The sequence below is a fragment of the Protopterus annectens genome, chromosome 7.part0 (assembly GCF_019279795.1).
Source record: "Protopterus annectens isolate FY-2018-M chromosome 7.part0, PAN1.0, whole genome shotgun sequence".
NCBI lineage: Eukaryota > Metazoa > Chordata > Ceratodontiformes > Protopteridae > Protopterus > Protopterus annectens.
In genome coordinates, this window is record NC_056739.1 from 1,511,892,792 (window position 1) to 1,511,910,932 (window position 18,141).

The window sequence follows — 18,141 nt, forward strand, 5'->3', positions numbered from 1 at the left end:
AAAACATGCATCTGGTGACTGCTGCTGTGGCACTTGCAACAAGGGCATGACAGGCTGCAACCCGCCTCTGAGCACCCCTGCCCATCTGCCTGTGTGGGACCTCACCAGCACTCTGGCTATGGCTAATACCTGCACCCTCATTTTCCATAGTCACCACAGTAGCCTGTTCCATGCCACCAGCTGTCAACTCTCCATTATTTGTGGCCACTGGTGATGGGGTATGTGTGGGCATGCCAACCAATGGCACAGATTCAGACCCTGACAACCCCACCTGTACCGCAATATGAGTATCATCATGGTCAGAGTCTGCAGAGACACTGACATCAGAATCAGAGCAGGAGGGACTGTGGCCACCATGTCCACCTGTGAGGAAAAACAGCATATGTAAATTACTACCTGCACTATAAGGTTTGCTGGTATACACACACACACATACACATACATACATACAGGTGAGGTACCTCAAAGGCATTACACAGACCTCACATTAGCTGACTGGGGACATTCACCACACACAGTCAGACAATAACATGCAAACTTTGGATAGACCCTCAGCATCATGCAGTGCATCCCTTTCCAATTACTGTTACTACTAATATATACCTCTAGGATATGTGAATGGTGTTAGTAGGTGATGGCCCTTTGCCTAGCACACACTGCACCAATGTAAATTATTGCCATTCACCTGTATAGCACTGTGGCAACTCCTACAGAACATACCTCCCAACTGTCAGGTTTTTGCTGAATGTCTAGATGTGTGGCTCACATGTTTGGTATGTTCCTCATAACTCCAGTGTTTGTCTGATACATTACTGGGTTGACCTGTGGATTGGTGCCAATAATTAATGTCCTAATTTGAGGTGCAGACTGCATAACCTGCAGTACATGTATGCTAAAACAAAGCCGGTTACTCAAACAACTTCCCAAGCTTACAGTGGATATAGTAAGTGTAGACACACCTGTTAACATGCCAGGTTTTTGTAATATATCACGTGAGACCTCAGAAATCAGGTCATAACATTGCCATCATTTTATATAACATATAACCTGGGCAATCCAACTAAAGAACATACACTTCAGTTACAGGTAACGTATGGTAAGTGAAATAGGTACAACAAGCTGGTTGCATGAGTGTGCACAGCCTTAAAGTAATACTCTGTTAAAGCACCTTTAGATTTAATCGCAGCATTCAGTCCTCTTGGCAAGATGTCTATCAGCGTGGCACAACTTGACTTACCAATGTTTGCACACTCTCCCTTGCAAAATCACTCCAACTATGCCAGATTGCAAGGGCATTCCCTGTGCACTACCCTCTTCAAGCCACCCTGCATATATGTTATTGGACATAGGTGTGGGCTCTGGCTGGGCCAGTGCAGAACAATGCATGTGTTCTGGTGAAGCCATCCTTTTGTTGATTTGGATGTATGGTTTGGGCCATTGTGTAGAAAGGTGGAATTTTTCACCACCCACAGCTATGATGCAGTCACCAGAAGGTTGGAGCCACAAGGGACCGGTGTTTGTAACTGATCATAATCCTCTCCAACTTAGCTACAGCCCCAGTTTCAGCTTGTAAACAGCAACCCCAAAGCAGGACACTGCCATCACCATGCTTCACCAATGGAATAGTATTGTTGTAATGATGTGCAGTGGTGTTACTGTACCAAACAAACCTGTCAGAATTGTGGCCAAAGAGGTTAACAGTGGTCCGTATTACCATAACACATTTTCCCACTGGCTTTTTGGAGACCTGATGTATTGTTTTCAGACTTACTCCAGGCCTGGATATTGTTTGATGTAAGGAACTGCTCCCATCTTCCAATCCTACCCTATAGGCAAGACATATGGAGACCATGAAGATTGTTGTGACATGTAGTACATACCCAGTACTTGCTGGAGATTCCTGCTACTCCTTCACTGTTGCTGCAGGGGTCCTGGCCACCTCCCTGGCCAGTTTTGGCCTTGTATTCTCATATGGCCAGTTTTGGTCTTGTATTCTCATATAATTTGGTGGGATGTCCACTCCTTCGCAATGTCACTGTAGCCCCATATTTTCATAACCTTTTAATGACTGTCTGCACTGTGTTCCGTGGTATGTGCAATGCTGTGGAAATGTTTTGATACCCTTCTCCAGGCTAATACAGCTCAAATATGTGGTCCCCTAACAGCTTCATCAGCTCTATGTGAACCATGGCTGTTGCTGTAGCAGGCAACTGGGTATATGTTAGTATAATCCTGGTAGGACAGCTGACTGTTATTTGTTGTTAATCAAAGAGTCTCTGTAATTGATGCCAGGTGTGTACCCAATAAGATGTACTGCTGTAGTTATATCGAACGCTGCCTCACCACAGTAGTAGCTTAAGCCTTTGTGTCATTGTTGTTCCCCTAACAGATCTATTTGCTTTACAATTGAATGGTACAGATTATAGGTCACATGAAATATTGGCAGTATTTTGAAATTGTCTGTTGTGCTCTCATTTTTGTTTAGCATAAATACCTGGCATTCTAACAGGTGTGTACACTATTTATATGCACTGCATACCACTAATTTATACAATGTGACCCTAGTTTGGGGCCTTTGTCCCCCCATTTTGTCAGTCTTTGTCCAAATGTCCTGTAATGACAGGTTGTGAGGTTTGCTACAGATATGTGACATCTTCTGCAAATAGACCCCTGTGATGACCACCATGATGCAATGCAGTAAACACCACCACAAGTGATATGCAGATATTGACAAATGGCTGAGTGTAACAGTTGTGTGCATAGTCACATGCATTAACTTTAGCAAGCCTGGGGTACTGATGAGCCACAACAGGAAAATCCCATACTTACCGGCTTTAGGCTGCTGTCCCATGTGCAGACCAGAGGGATCTATGTAGTTGTGAGGGAAAGTTATGCTCAGCAGATTCACATTAGGCATTGGTACAAGATGAATGGTATGTTTCTGCAAAGATACAGTACAAGCTATGATAGTACACAATTTGCTGTCCATCACCATAGATGTGCACTTGTGTGCCTTACTAAACCCCACCCACTAAACCATTTTGCACTGATATATGCATCTAGACACTCTATAGAAGACAGTTTAAATGCTACCTCATTACATTGATGTGCATTTTGGCCTTACCTTGACTCTCCTTGCCTATTGCCTTGGTGCCAGTCAACTCCCCAACTGCTGTTTCCCATGTTTGAGGTTGTGTGGGGGATACCCCAAGGTTGGCAAGAGCTCGTCTGTCACCATAAGTGGGGCCTGTGTGGCTGACCCCCTACCGGTAGCAGTACGGTCCCTCACTACAGCAGCAGCCCTTTGCCAGGCACGATGTATCAGGTCAGTTGCTCTATGCCTGACCTGATCGTATGTGCGTCCATGGTGGTCCAAGATGTTCACTTTGTGAATGATCTCATTCAACAGGGCAGTCTGCTCCCGCAGATTTTGCCAGTTATGACCAAAAAGAATGGCATAGTTTAAAATTACAACTTCTGTGATGACTGCTGTCTCTGCATCAGTGTAAGGCGGTTGCCGCTGCATGGCACCTGGAAGACATAAACAGGGAAACACATCACAGGACCTTAGACATTGCCCAGAGTTCTTTACAGAGCCAGCACATGAATATTGACCATCATTAGCCACCACTTACAAACCCATCATACCCCTGTACCTAGCAGCACTGTATGAACATGCATTGTACTCCTGGTCCTGATGTGTCATGTTCCCCCCAGTGAGGGCCAATACATTGCATAAATCACCATTCATCATACACGTTTGTGTAGAGGGATGACAGTGGCTGTGTTCCTTGCAGATGGGATGTCAATGGTGCTCAGGCTTTGCTTGCGTACAGTGTGTAATGGAGCTGGAAGCATATGCCTGGGTTCATGTAGGATGCAGACAGGAATGTTATCAGGCCCCAAGGGGACTTGCTTTTGTTAACTCTGATTAGGCAGTTTGCACCTGATCCATGATGATGAGGGGAGGGGTGCATGTGCTGTGCATATCCGCCTATACTGATGGTGAGCCAAGGGGGTGATGTTTGCCCTAAACCTGTCTGCAGCAGGTTGGCTGTTGCTATGGTGTGTGTGTATGTGGTGTGATTGACCACCATTACAGGGTGGGTCGGGTTGTTGTCTCTGAGACTGCAGACATATGTGAAGCTGGCCTTGTGATTGCCCTTAGTGGATGTGTTCAATTTGTATTCATAGTTAGCCTTACAGTAATCCACCTGTAACCTAATATGCTCATTCAGACAAAGGTTGACATGCTTGCCAGTTGGTGCATGATCCTTCTTTGCCCTGTACAGCCAATATAGCATCCCATTATATGCTTTGTACATTGCTGCTGTCCAGAAAAAGGGATTGCTCTACATTGGTGGAGACATGTTTTACAAGTCAGGTATTGCTGAGGCCATACAGCTATGTGGGAGTTCATATATCTGTTTGTAGTAGGCATGGACACAAGGTCATAACACTGTTGGACACCTCTCCACTTTCAACATGATACTCATGCATATTCTAGTACCCATGTCTGTGTCAGGGCAATGCAACAAACATTAGTTGTAGAAGTGTAACTCTGTTGGATGTACAGAAACTAAGATCACACACATGTACAACATATACAGCTTATTTACCCGATGTTTTGCATCCCATGTCAGTTGGTATGAAGGAGCCAGGTACACCTACCCATACATACATATGCACAGGTAATACCTGCTATATATCTTTGTTCTATGTCAGTATGGCACACTGTAACTGTCTTGCTGCTCAGTCAGTCATGTGAACCTGTTAGGGAAAGACATCTGGAGGACACACTGCACATACATGGTGAGATATGGGCCAAAGTTACTGACACTTTCTTCATATTGCTGTAACACATGTATGTCATTTGACAGTACTGTAGCCTTTGCATTCACAGGCATACCCTGAAGTATGTCTGACGCTCATATGGCAGGCAGAGAGGAGAAAGGCTAGGAGTGTGGTAGTGAGGGTAGGAACTGTTAATGTTGTGAGTATGACTGGTATGGGGACAGAGCTAGCTGATATGATGGACAGAGGAAATGTGGCTATATTGTGTGTGCCACAGACCAGAAGGAAGAGGTGTACAGCTGTGTGTATCGGAGTCAGGTATAAATAGTTCTATCATGGTGTGTATGGGAGGGGAATTGATGTAGGGGTTAACCTGAAGGAACATTATGCCAAGAGTGTTTGTGGAGATGATAAGAGTGTCAGGTAATGTGATGTTTAGGAGGCTGGGAATTGATGGTGTAATGATGATAGTTGTTAGTGCATATGGTCCACTAATTGCATGTGTGATGGATGAGACAGACGTACTTTGGTGTGGTTGCACGAAGTGGTGATGAGTGTACCCAAGGGTGAGAGAGTGGTGATTGGAGCAGATTTTAATGGGCATGTTAGTGAAGGGGACAGAGGGGATGCAGAAGTGATGGTTAGGTATGTTGTTAAGCAAAGGAATGCAAAATGTGAGATAGTGGTGGAGTTTGGAAAAGAGGTTGGACATGGCTGTGGTGAATATATAATTTTACAAGACTGAGGGGCATAGGGTGACATACAAGAGTGGATGAAGATGCACACAGGTGGATTATCTCCTATGCAGGTGGGCCTGTTTGAAGGGGATCGGTAACTGTAAAGTGGTGACAGGGGAAAGTGTAGTTAGGCAGCATGGAATGTTGGTCTGTGGGATGACAATTGTGATCAAGAAGAGTGGGAGGAATGTGAGGGCAACACCATGGAGCAAATGGTGGATACTGAGAAAGGATGATTCTGAGGTTGAGTTCAGGGAAGAGTTAAGACAGGCAGTGGGTGGCAGTGAAGATTTAGCAAATATCTGGGTAACTACATCTGATCTAGTAAGGAAGATGAGTAGAACGGGGCTTGATGTGACATCTGCACAGAGGAAGGAGGACAAGGAGACCTGATGGTGGAATGAGGAAGTACAGGGGAGTATACAGAGAAAGAGATTACCAGCCTCAGTAAGAAGCTGAGATACCTCATAAAATCCTCCAAAGCTAGTTACGAAAATAAAATTGCCAAAGATTCCAAAGACAACCCCAAGGCATTCTATAGTTATGTCAAGAATCTAAATGGCAATGCTCAGATCTTCTCTGTGCTACAACAGAATGGCATTAAATATACTGATCCCAAGGATATTGCTAATATCCTGGCAGATAGATTTAGTGCCAACTTCACCCCTGTCTCACCCCCTAAAGTGCCCATCTCAATACCAAAAGATTGCCAAATTCCAGTAATTATGGCCACACAGGTAGAAACCATACTCTCCAAAGCTAAGAATACAGAATCCATGGGACCAGATGACATCCCTGGCTGTGTACTACATGAACTACAAAATGAACTGGCACCTCACCTAAGTGTCATGTTTAATCATAGCCTCACCTCAGGCTTCGTGCCCACTGAGTGGCACACAGCTACAGTTATCCCACTCCAGAAGGGGGAATTCACCTTGGATCCTTGGAACTATTGTTCCATCAGTCTGATGAGCCTGATCTGGACGGGGATGAAACGCATTATCACGGAACTTATAAACAAATATATTGGTAGCCTTCAAACACTGGACCCCACCCAGTTTGGGTTTGTGAAGGGCAGATCTTGTTTCCTGAACCTGATTGACTTCTTTGAATCAGTCTCCAGAGCTGTGGATGAGGGTAAGGTGGTCCATACACCCTATCTGGACCTTGCCAAGGCCTTTGACACCACCCCCCACACTGGAATCATAGATAAACTTACTAAGCTGGGCAAAAATCCCTTCATCACTCAATGAGTTGCTAACTGGCTTACTGACAGAACCCACACTGTAAAAGTAGCCGACTCCAAATCCAGCTCCAGACAAGTGACAAGTGGAGTACCTCAGGGTTCTGTCCTGGGACCGCTCTTGTTTGACATCTACTTCTCTGAAGTACAGGCCAACGCTAAGGGACTCTGGCTAACAATGTTCGCAGATGACTGCAAACTGAGAGCCATTATTGAATCCCCAAATGATATGGATATTCTACAAAAGGGCCTTACAGAAACAGATGCTTGATGCCAGAGCCATGGGATCAAGCTTAATGCCAAGAAATGTATAGTTATCCCCTTTGAGGAAAAAAACATGTACCCATGAATTACCACATAGGTGGCGGTACACTAAACACCAAAAGTGTAATGAGAGACTTAGGGACACAGGTGGACAGTTGTCTCACCTTCGATAACCATATCGCCACAACAGTCAGGAAATCCTTCTATGTGGCTCACCTCATCAGTAAGGGCTTTTTATCCAGAAAAAAGAAGGTCATTGTCCCACTGTACTCATCCCTCATTAGACCCATTATAGAATACTACTCAAACCTCATTAGACCCATTATAGAATACAACGCCCCTTTTGGTATATACCTCTCAAGACATCTGCAACAACTGGAAAGACCGCAGAATTACCTCACTAAAAGAATCACAGGCCTAAAGCAGATGCCCTATGCTGGCCGCCTTAAAAAACTCCAGCTATACTCTGTCGCTTATCGTCTCCTCAGAGGTGATCTCTGCTTAACATACAAGGTCATGTTAAACCCAGAGCTGTTGGACATGCTACACTTAAAGTATTCCCAATCCCTCAGAGCCACACACTCCAGGGATCTAACCCTTGTCATCACAATGAACAAAACATGCTGGAGGGATAGGTTCCTGACCCAGAGACTCCCCATACTCTGGAATAGACTGCCCATACATGTCAAGCAAAGAGCCTCCTTGGCCCTCTTCAAAAGGAACCTTGACGATTAGATGAAAGATAGGACATTCACCCCAGGGATCACATCAGTTGCCCTGCCAAACAGGGGTCCAGGGAAGTAAATATTGTGGGAAGAATTATCCGGGGAATTGTTTGGCTAGGCTTGTAGATGCTCTAGGGATGATAGCCTAGTACCAACCTATGAACCTATGAACCAAGGAGAAGTGGGATTGTCAGACAGATGAAGAAAATAGACAGGTGTATAAGGAGATGAGGTGCATGGCAAATTTGAGTGATGGCAAAGGCTGAGGATGGGGCATCTGAAGAGTTGTATTTAAATGGAGAATAGGACCTGTATCAATTGGCTAGACAGTGACACATAGTTAGGAAGGATGTACAGCAAATAAGGCTGATAAAGGATAATGGTAGAAGTTTACTCACAAACAAGGAGAGTGTGTCGAGCAGGTGGAAACAGTACTTTGATGGGCTGTTGAATAAAGAAAATGAGAGAGAGAAAAGGTTGGATGATGTGAGTATGGTGAATCAGGATGTGCAACAGATTATCAAGGAGGAAGTAAAGATAGCTATGAAGAGGTTTAAGAATGGAAAAGCTATTGGTTCAGATGACATACCTGTAGAAGCATGGAGGTGTTTAGGACAAATGGCAGTGGTCTTCTTAACCAGATTGTTTACTGTAATCTTAGAAAGTGAGAGGATGCATGAAGAGTGGATAAAATGTGTTTGAGTACTGAGTATGAGAATAAGGGTAGTGTGCAGAGGTGTAGTAACTACAGAGGGATAGCATTGATCAATCACAGTATGATGTAATGATAAAGGGTGGTGGAAGCTAGGTTAAGAAGGGAGGTGAGGATTACTGATCAGCAGTATGGTTTCTTGCAGAAAAGAGCGGTACAGATGCGATGTTTGCTCTGAGAGTATTTATGGAGATGTACAGAAGTTGGAAGTAGCTGCGTTGTGTCTTTGTGGACTTAGAGACAGCTTATGACAGAATACCTAGAGAGTAATTGTGGTTTTGTATGAGGAGGAGTACTGAAGGAATGATACAGGATATGTACAAGACTAGTGTGACAGCTGTGAGTTCTGCATTGGGAGTGGCAGGTGCACTTAAGGAGGTGGTGGGAGTACATCAGGGATCAGCTTTGAACCCTTTCTTATTTGCAATGGCAATGGACAGGTTGACAGACATGATCAGAAAGGAGTCCCCGTATACTGTGGTGTTTGCAGATGACATTTTGATCTGTAGTAAGAGTAGAGAACAGGTTGAGGAGACTCTGAAGAGGTGGATGTATGGTCCGGAGAGGGGAGGAATGATGGTCAGCAGGTCTAAAACAGAATATATGTGTGTGAATAGGATGGAGGATAGAGGAATGGTGAGGATGCAGTGAGTACAGTTTGCAAAGGTGGATAGGTGTAAATATTTGGGAACAACAGTTCAGAGTGATGGCGAGTGTGGGAGAGTGGTGAAGAAGAGAGTACAGGCAGGATGTGGGTGGTGGAGAAGAGTGTCAGGAGTGATTTACAACAGAGGAGTACCATTAAGAGTAATAGGGAAATTCTACAAGAGGGTAGTGAGACCAGCTGTGCTATTTGGGTTGGAGACATTGGCATTGAAAAAAAAGGCACGAGTCAGAGCTGAACATAGCAGATTTAATGATGTTAAGATTTTCACTGGATGTGACGACGGTGGGCAGGATTAGAAATATGTATGTTAGGGGGTCAGCCCAGGTTGTACAGCTTGGGGACAAAGCCAGAGAGTGGCAGGATTATGTTGTTTTGGACATGTGATGAGGAGGTATGCTGAGTATATCTGGGAAAGGATGAGGCTGCCAGTTAACAGAAAAGATGAAGGCCCGAGATAAGGTGCATGCATGTGGTGATAGTGGACATGCAGGTGGTTGGTGTGACAGAGCAAGATGCAAAGGACTGGAAGACATGGAGACAGATGATCTGCTGTGGTGACCCCTAATGGTTACAGCCAAAAGAAAGAGAAGGTGATGTTGTAATGTCAGTGTTCACAGGTTTACAATTATTTGCCAGACATAGCAAATCTCTTGATGACATAACTACAAATATGATGCACACATATGATCAGTTTGCATAACACTGGACAGTTGAATGGTATGAGCTCAGAATATCACATGCAGTTCAACACACACAGCTGCGACAGTATTTCAGTATGCAAATACCCTGTTTAGGTCCATCACATATATGAGACAAACATGTATATCATATTTGCATTCACAATTAACATATGGATATCTGCAACATCCCAGTAGCTGGCCTAGCAGTGTCATAGTCAGTATTGTGCATCACACACTCCAGTTGTGGTCATAAGTAAGCCATCCTTTCCTGAAGTGACTCAAGGCCCTGAGCTGTGTTCTATGTCACTGTAGAGAGACACAGATACTATGGCCATAGGTTCTGCTCAGCAATATATCAGTACAGCATGTGTTGTTGAGACATAATATTTTTTGAACTTCCTATTTTCCATATTTACATGCCCCCTACTGCATTCCATTACATGCTTAATTGTTTGACATACCTGTGTTATTTTTTTTTTTCGGTTCAGTTGGTATAATCCATCAGTTTCAGTGTGTGTCTGTCTATCTGTTTGTTTGTCTCTCTTTCTCTTTCTCTCTGAGACAGATGTAGTATATACATCTATTTTGTATAGGCAGCAGCTTGCCTTTTGTAGGTAATGCTCATGAGCAGCTGATGGCCCGTGTACCATTTGGAGTCCACCACTTGCTAATTGCATGTAGAGTAGCTGTGGTATCATTCCCATACCCTAAAGCATGGAAACACACTCCTATAACTCGGTACTTCATGTGGGCATTTCCCCTTTTCCTTGGCTGTGAGGAGGACTTCATGGAGATGTGTGACAAACAGCATCACAGAGGGTAGTTGGAAATACCTCTTACAACAAACACTGTGGAGACAGCCCAACAAACTGGGGGAGAATATTTCAGACATAGGGACAGAATGTAAGTGTTGCTGTTATACAGTTGATGTGCTGCTAGTTTGACAGGGTTTGTGTGGATATGGCTGCTCTGTGTGAATCTAAGTCTGATAGTGTTATGTGGTTGACATAACTCTCAACTGTAGGGCTATCAGCAGACTGGCCAGAGCTTGGACTCTTATATTTGGTGTGTTACTCACACATTTTTGCCCTTGGAAATTCAGTAGCATACTCTGAGGATTGAAGTCAGTAAATGGTAACATCCATGTGTATTTCTGACTTCATACCCCTCAGAACAGATATGCTACAACACCCCTGTTACACTAGTAACTTTCTCAGTTTATAACAGCAATATGTCAATAATGTCCCTGTGTTTGGGCCTCTGCCCCCCAAGTATGTAAGGCTTTGTCCAGATGCCATGCAGTAAGAGGTGGATAGGTATAATATATCATTATATAGTGACTTCATTCCTGATATCATCCCAGTGATGTATCAGACTGCCAGACATTATGTGTAAGAGGCCTTATATATGAGGACAAAGCCTTGATGTTCTGTGAGACTCTGCACAGTTGAGATGACTGCATTTCTGGCAATTGTTAACAAACTGTCAGGATTGTGTGGCAGTGTATTGCAAATGTGTCATTTGTCCTGTGTAGGGAGGGGGTAGATGTAAGTGTTATGCATCCTTTTCTATCTGACTTTGCATCCTGCTCCAGTTTCTGGTGCTCTATCAGCTGTATGTGTTTGTAGGGGCAGACTAACACATGTCCCATACCACAGTCAGGTTTCAGACTACACTGTGAATTGGGCCAGTATATGCAGTGGTAGTGTGCGCATGGCAAACATGATGACGATTTTGTTCACACAGTCCATATACTCTACAGTTAATTTGGCTTACCAGTATGTCACTTTGAATTTGGTGAGATTGGTTATGAGTATGCACTTTCCCATTGGTGTCTGTTTGTCAGTGCTGTTACATCCCTGTAGTGCCTGATATATTTGCAATTACATGTGTATTCCCCCATAACAAAATTGGATTAGTTTTGTGTCAGTCTGCCTGTAGTTTAGACAGTGCTTGGTGACATGCCTAGCAGCTCACTGTAATTCCCCTACTGTGATGTTATGTCCGGATATTTATCAGTTGTACTGTTGCTTGTCCCATAAGTGTTGTATATTTCTGACACATCAGTGAGATGATGTGAAAATTTATGTCAATAACTAGTGGGGAGTAATTTGGTTTTGGACATGGGCTATTCCAATCAATATATGTTATAACAGACAGGAGGGTGTTACTGCAGCAACTGTGCACCTTATCTACTGTAGTATTTGGGATATGTTCCCAGTTTCATGGCTTTACCTCCCCCTTTGTCAAGCTTGGTCCAGATTTGTTGCACTAAGGGGTTCTGAGCATACCTCTCAACTGGCCAGATTGTTTCAGACTGTCCAGGTTTATTGCTCATATTTCTGGTCTGCTCCACAGAATCATTATTTTAATTTCTGTGGTAAATCACTGTGATGATGTGAGGATTTCTGTCAGTAAATGATGACATACATTTCAGTTTCAGAACTTACATGCTTCCGAACATGTATGTTGACACAAACCCTGTTATTCTTCATTTATAACTGCAGTACATAGATTATGTCCCTAGTCTTGGCCCATTTCCCCCCATTTTGACAGCATTTGTCCAGAATTCTTGCACTAAGATGTGGAGAGGTATGGTGCTGGATATGACTCCACTACATGTTATGAGTGTATATATATATATATATATATATATATATATATATATATATATATATATATACATTTGGGGAGGTACGTTGGGTAGGAAGACAGACAAGACAGACAAGACAGCTGACATGGGTGGCATATGACACATGTGGGGGTAAACGCCTTGGATGGGGAGGGTGATTGGGAATAAGATGCACATGAGCCCGCATATGGTTATAGTGGGACTGAGGTCCCCACCCATGGGCAGTCACCACTGCACCTTCACGACCCCAAAGGTGGCTGTGCAGGAGGGGCAGGCCGACCCTCAAGATGTGCTAGGCAGCCTTCAAACTGGTGCAGCTGATCACCGTACTCTGAACGGAGGACATTGTGCACCAATCCCCAGACCTGACTGTGGGTGAAGGTCTCTTCTCTGTGCCTGCTTCCAGGGAGGGATGAGCCCCATCCCCTGAGGCAGTTCCACCCAAAGGTGGTGCAGGACTAATGAAAGAGGAAGGCCTGGGTTGGGTTCCAGACATACTGGGGCCCGGTGCCATGGCCAGATGAGACAGGACAGGTGGATCTGCTGCGATCTGCCTTCCCAAACATGCTATGGTGTTTCAGTTTAAAAAAAATATGTTGGTCAGTCATAAACAACACATTTCAGGATTAGTTATAACAGCATGCATGGGTGTTCCAATTGACCCCATAAAACAGAATTGAAACAGTTGCATAGCAAACAGGACACATGCATATATGGAACCACAGTAGGCATTATAACAGCATACAAGTTACATTGATAGCAACAGGCCACCAGTGATAGTATTTGAACAATGAACATTAATATTCAAATGGTTCAATATATGTATAACGATAGGACACATGCCCCAACAGTTGGTTTAGAGATAAACATACCCATTTAATGTGTATGAAGTATTGGTGCAGATAGGGTGGGGAAGAGAGAGAGGGGTCAATTAACAACTGTCTAGGCTTCAATTTTCAACAACTGTACAGATCATTACTCTACTCATTACTCTCCAGGGTGACCTCACGGCCCTGGAGATGGACAGTGGGACAGTTGTACACAGTGTATTGGTTAAGCCTTCTTACAGCTAATAGACACATTTCTTTACCTGGCAGACCTGTTGAAGAAATATCTGTTAACACTACCTGACTGTTTCTACACATATTCACATCTTCGCAGTTACATATGTGACACTGACAGGAGTGCCCGGCACTCATGTTTGAGGGGTGTGGTTTTCACATACTCCATCTGGGTTTCTATCTGTCTCCCTGGTTATTAGTACCAGTGACTATTAGCTGTGACAGCATGACACTTGAGGGACATGTATCGGAACAAAGTGCTTATTGTATGTACTTATCTTGCTGTCATTTGCAACCTTGGGGCTGGACAGTGGATATGTTGAACACAGAGTGTGTTGGTAAAGCCTTCTTACAGTTATTACAAACATTTCCTTACCTCGCAGACCTGTGGAGGTAATTTATGTTAATACTACCTGACTGTTTATACAAATATTCACATATTCTTGTGTGAGAATATGCATTCAGAGTACTACCGCTCCCAGGATTCGAACCGTGCTGCTCGTGCAAAAAGTGTTTCATCACAATGAGCTACTGAGAAACTTCTGATGAGAAACTTTGGACTCATGCTTGACTTTTTTCTCCCTAGTACTCTCTTGTTTGCACAATTTGACCTTGTAGTTAGACAAATACCCTAAGTAATGACAACTGTACTGCAATTTTCAGACAACAGATATGTGTTAAGATTTCAGTAATAGTCGCACAAAACAGTTATTTTCTACCACAAACACATAACTATGCAGAACTTGTACACATTTATATTCCTACCACAACATGACAAAGCAAACACAACAGTCTGGGTTTTTATTTTTATTCAATGTTACAGAGACCTTTATTCACCTGATAACATTCATTCATTCATTGCACACAGTACACAGTTTACCTACTAGTTGTTGAAAATCTACTACATTCTATTTATTTACCCTGAATACTGCAAGCTAGATTTTTACTCACCAGCCTCCCAGCACAGCCTTAGCCAGCCTGCTGACATGTGCATCAATATTCACAGCCCACTCATCTGCAGCTGTACAGGAGATAAATAAACATTTATGCATTGATTACATACTCAGGCTGGAATTTGCAGAACACTAAATGATACTGATACTTACACACTTCTGGGACATTCCATGCCCATGCTTCCTGGATCCACTAGTCCAAGAAATCCCTCTTCCTATGCTTCAGGTCAATGTAATGGTGCCGGACCGGCTCACTAGTCCGAGAGATACCAGTAGCACTGGTGAGGTCACATGTGAGATAGTCCCAGCCTCCACTTTGTAATGGGAGCCCTGGTACTGGTCATGCAGCAGTCTCCCTTCATGGTCTTTTATGAGAAGTCCAACCATGACCCTGGGCTTCTGAATGCCCCAATGTTGCGCCCAAAAGTGCACACCCTCACCAATGCCAGCCATAGTCCCTGGAGTGATCAGCTACAATTGGTTATGGTTGTACTCCCACCTGCAGAGTTTAAATAGGGCTGTATTCCCACCCTTTGCCATGATTGGCCGATTTTGAATATGCTGAGCTAAGCTAATTGACATGTAAACCCGCTTAGCTAAGAAAAGCATTGCTTAAATGGGTAGATGTTAAGCACTGCTTACCAATGTGGAAATCCGCTTAGCTACACTAATTATTACTAAGCATTTAGATTTAAGCAACGCTTACATCAGCTAAGCATAGCTGAGAAAAATTTAGCATTGTTCAACTTTCATTTTATGGACTATCAGGATTGTGGGATTGATTCCTTATTAATGACATCTTATGATATGTATGTTTACCTTCCATAACATCCCCCTATGTGCTTTCATTACATTATATTCTTGTGTGGCTATACTATATGGGACACTTGTGTTTATATGGGGGTTTCACATCTGTACTACACTGACACCTCACATTTGGACCTGCTACACTACCCTGGTTAACAAATATGTATTATTTACTACCTATTTATAAAAAAGATATTTCAGTGCGGCTTTCACATATAAAAATGAATGGACTGCATTTGGGCTCAAACCGTGAATGACTGCATGCAAAGTTAAAGCTGTAACAACTACACAATCTTACTTTGGGCATTTTGGCTGTATATTTCTATTTAGCTCCTTCGGATGTTTAAGCTATGCTGAACACAGCTGCGTGAAGTGCTTACCCACTCAGCTATGCTTAAACTTTATTGGGGATGGGAAAACAATATTTGTTTTATTTGTCTTAGTTTAGGGATATGCACATAGCTAACAGTCATACCTGTCAACCTCTTAGAGCATAAAATCTGGACAAAGCCTAACATGATGGGGGGACAAAGAGGGACAGATTTTAAATATTGCTCTTACAAACTTAGAAAGTTGATAGAATAATAAATTTTGCATTAGCTATGACTTTTTTGAAGGATGTAGAGTCTTAGACTCAAATGTTTGTCATTATTTTATGACTTCCATCCTCAGCTCTTTGCCAGACAAGTACAGATTTTAGGAGGAACACACCTAACATATGTGACAAAATTCTGCATTCTGGGAAAATCTGTACAGTTGAGAGGTATGCAACAGTGTCCGCGGAAACTGTTTTTGTTTTCAAAGTGCTGTATAGCACTTTCTGAGTGCAGGGGTCATTTTTACTGTATGAGCACTGCTCGGACATGCCCCCTGCACTCGTTCACTGATTGTGTCCATGCAGGTTATACAGCAGCGCACCTTCATGAATATGCAAGGCTTGCTGCTGTGCTGCACAGGCACGATCCACTCCATGCAAGAATAGACTTATTCTTGCACAGAGGTCAATTGAATCTCAGGGATAGTTATTCTATTTTTCTGTGCTTTACTATTGTTCACAGGACTGCCCTTCCATCAGTCATACACATGGATTGTGCTATACTGAATATATCAATAAGGGTGTTTGTTGTGCCTGGTGTATTACGTTGGCATGGCAGTATATATGTAATTGTGATACTAAATATTATTTTGGATACCTATGCATCTTGTTGTTTTAACAGTTTCACATTACTGTGCTTGTGTCATTTGTATACATACATGCTTAGAGCCATCAGCAATGTAGTCTTCCCATGTGACATACTTTTGCCATTTGTTTCAATGTAGCTTTGGTGGACTTCCACTCCACCCTATATGGTGCACACATGCATGTGCAATGTGTCCTATTACATAAGGTTGTCCAGCTTTAGTGTGCCTACTTTCTATGGCTGGCACTTCCTCAACAATGTGGGCAAGTGTTGTCCATCTCCCTTCCCGCTTTTAGCTTTAGCATATCTGTTGCACATATACATGGCATACACCTACACTATCATTATTGCCATGTAGTCATACTGTTACAATTCTACCTTGTGCCAACATTCTGGGCATTATACACATGCAAGGCATATGCATGGAAAATCCTGGCAGTTGCTTGTATTCGATCATTGTTCCTATTATAAGTGTTAGTTGAGCATTACCCCAGAATTAATTATCTTCATTCCTATACACAAGGTGGCATTTCGTATCTAGCATTAATTATACATTTCTTAAAATTTAAATAGTATTCCGTGTCAGTGGTGTTTGTATGTGTACTGACATTTATTTATGATAGGGCCATGTTAATCCATTGCATGCCACAGATACACAACAACACACCTGTGTTGCCTCTCACATGTCATATGTCTTTAACATATGCATTCCATTTTGCCTAAATTTGGGTTGTGTACACTTATTTGTGTGTTACACAGCCTCATTGTTGCTTTGCTACTGCTTGGTTGTTTGCCTGTCACATGTAGGGTTGGAGGCTCTACTTTATCCTTCACTTGTCTTCTCCTGCATTTCCTTGGCTGTATTTAGTCATCTGTGCTGTTGCTTGGCTTACACTTGCACTGCTGATAGAGTACTTGATTGGTTTCAATATCCACTGTGTACTTCAATCCCCATTTATTTCCCTACAATACATATACCTACCAACAGTCATGTGCATACAGGTATGACTGTCACACATTTTGCAACATCTAAGCACTGAGTAGTTCATAGGTACATTTGTAGTTCTGAACTGCACCATGGCTGGTATGCATCCATGTTCTGTTTTTTTTTTCCATTTACCTTAACCTATGTGGTAGAGTCTTTGTGCTGTCTGTGCTTTACCCCTCCTTTATGTTTGTTTTACGAACATCTCTATGTCATGTATTGTGATATTTGTTATATGTTTATACCTGCTGTTTTACCCTCCCTTTTCCTCTTTCCTGTCTCCTACATTCCTTCTCTTCTACACAAAAAAAAAATACCCATGACTCTCTGACTGTCCCTTACATTTTCATATTTTATCATATCTGTTGTATGTCCCTCTTCTTTATCCCCACATCTGCTCTTCTATCTCCCTATTTCCTTGGGTGTGTGCATAACTTGTGTTTGCCACAAATCCCATACCTATTTTTAGCTACTGTTAACCACAGTGAAATTATTTTGGACAATAATTGCCCTTCAATTGATTTTTTTATTGCAAATGTTGTGGATTCTGTTGGTTTCCATATATTCTGATGATCCATGCACAACTTATGATGAAATCCATAATTGTTTGTGGATATCTGTCACTTTCTGGACAGATTGTTGCAGATTTGTATTCCTTTAATAATTTTCTGTTAGTAGAATTGAGTTTGTATAATTTTTA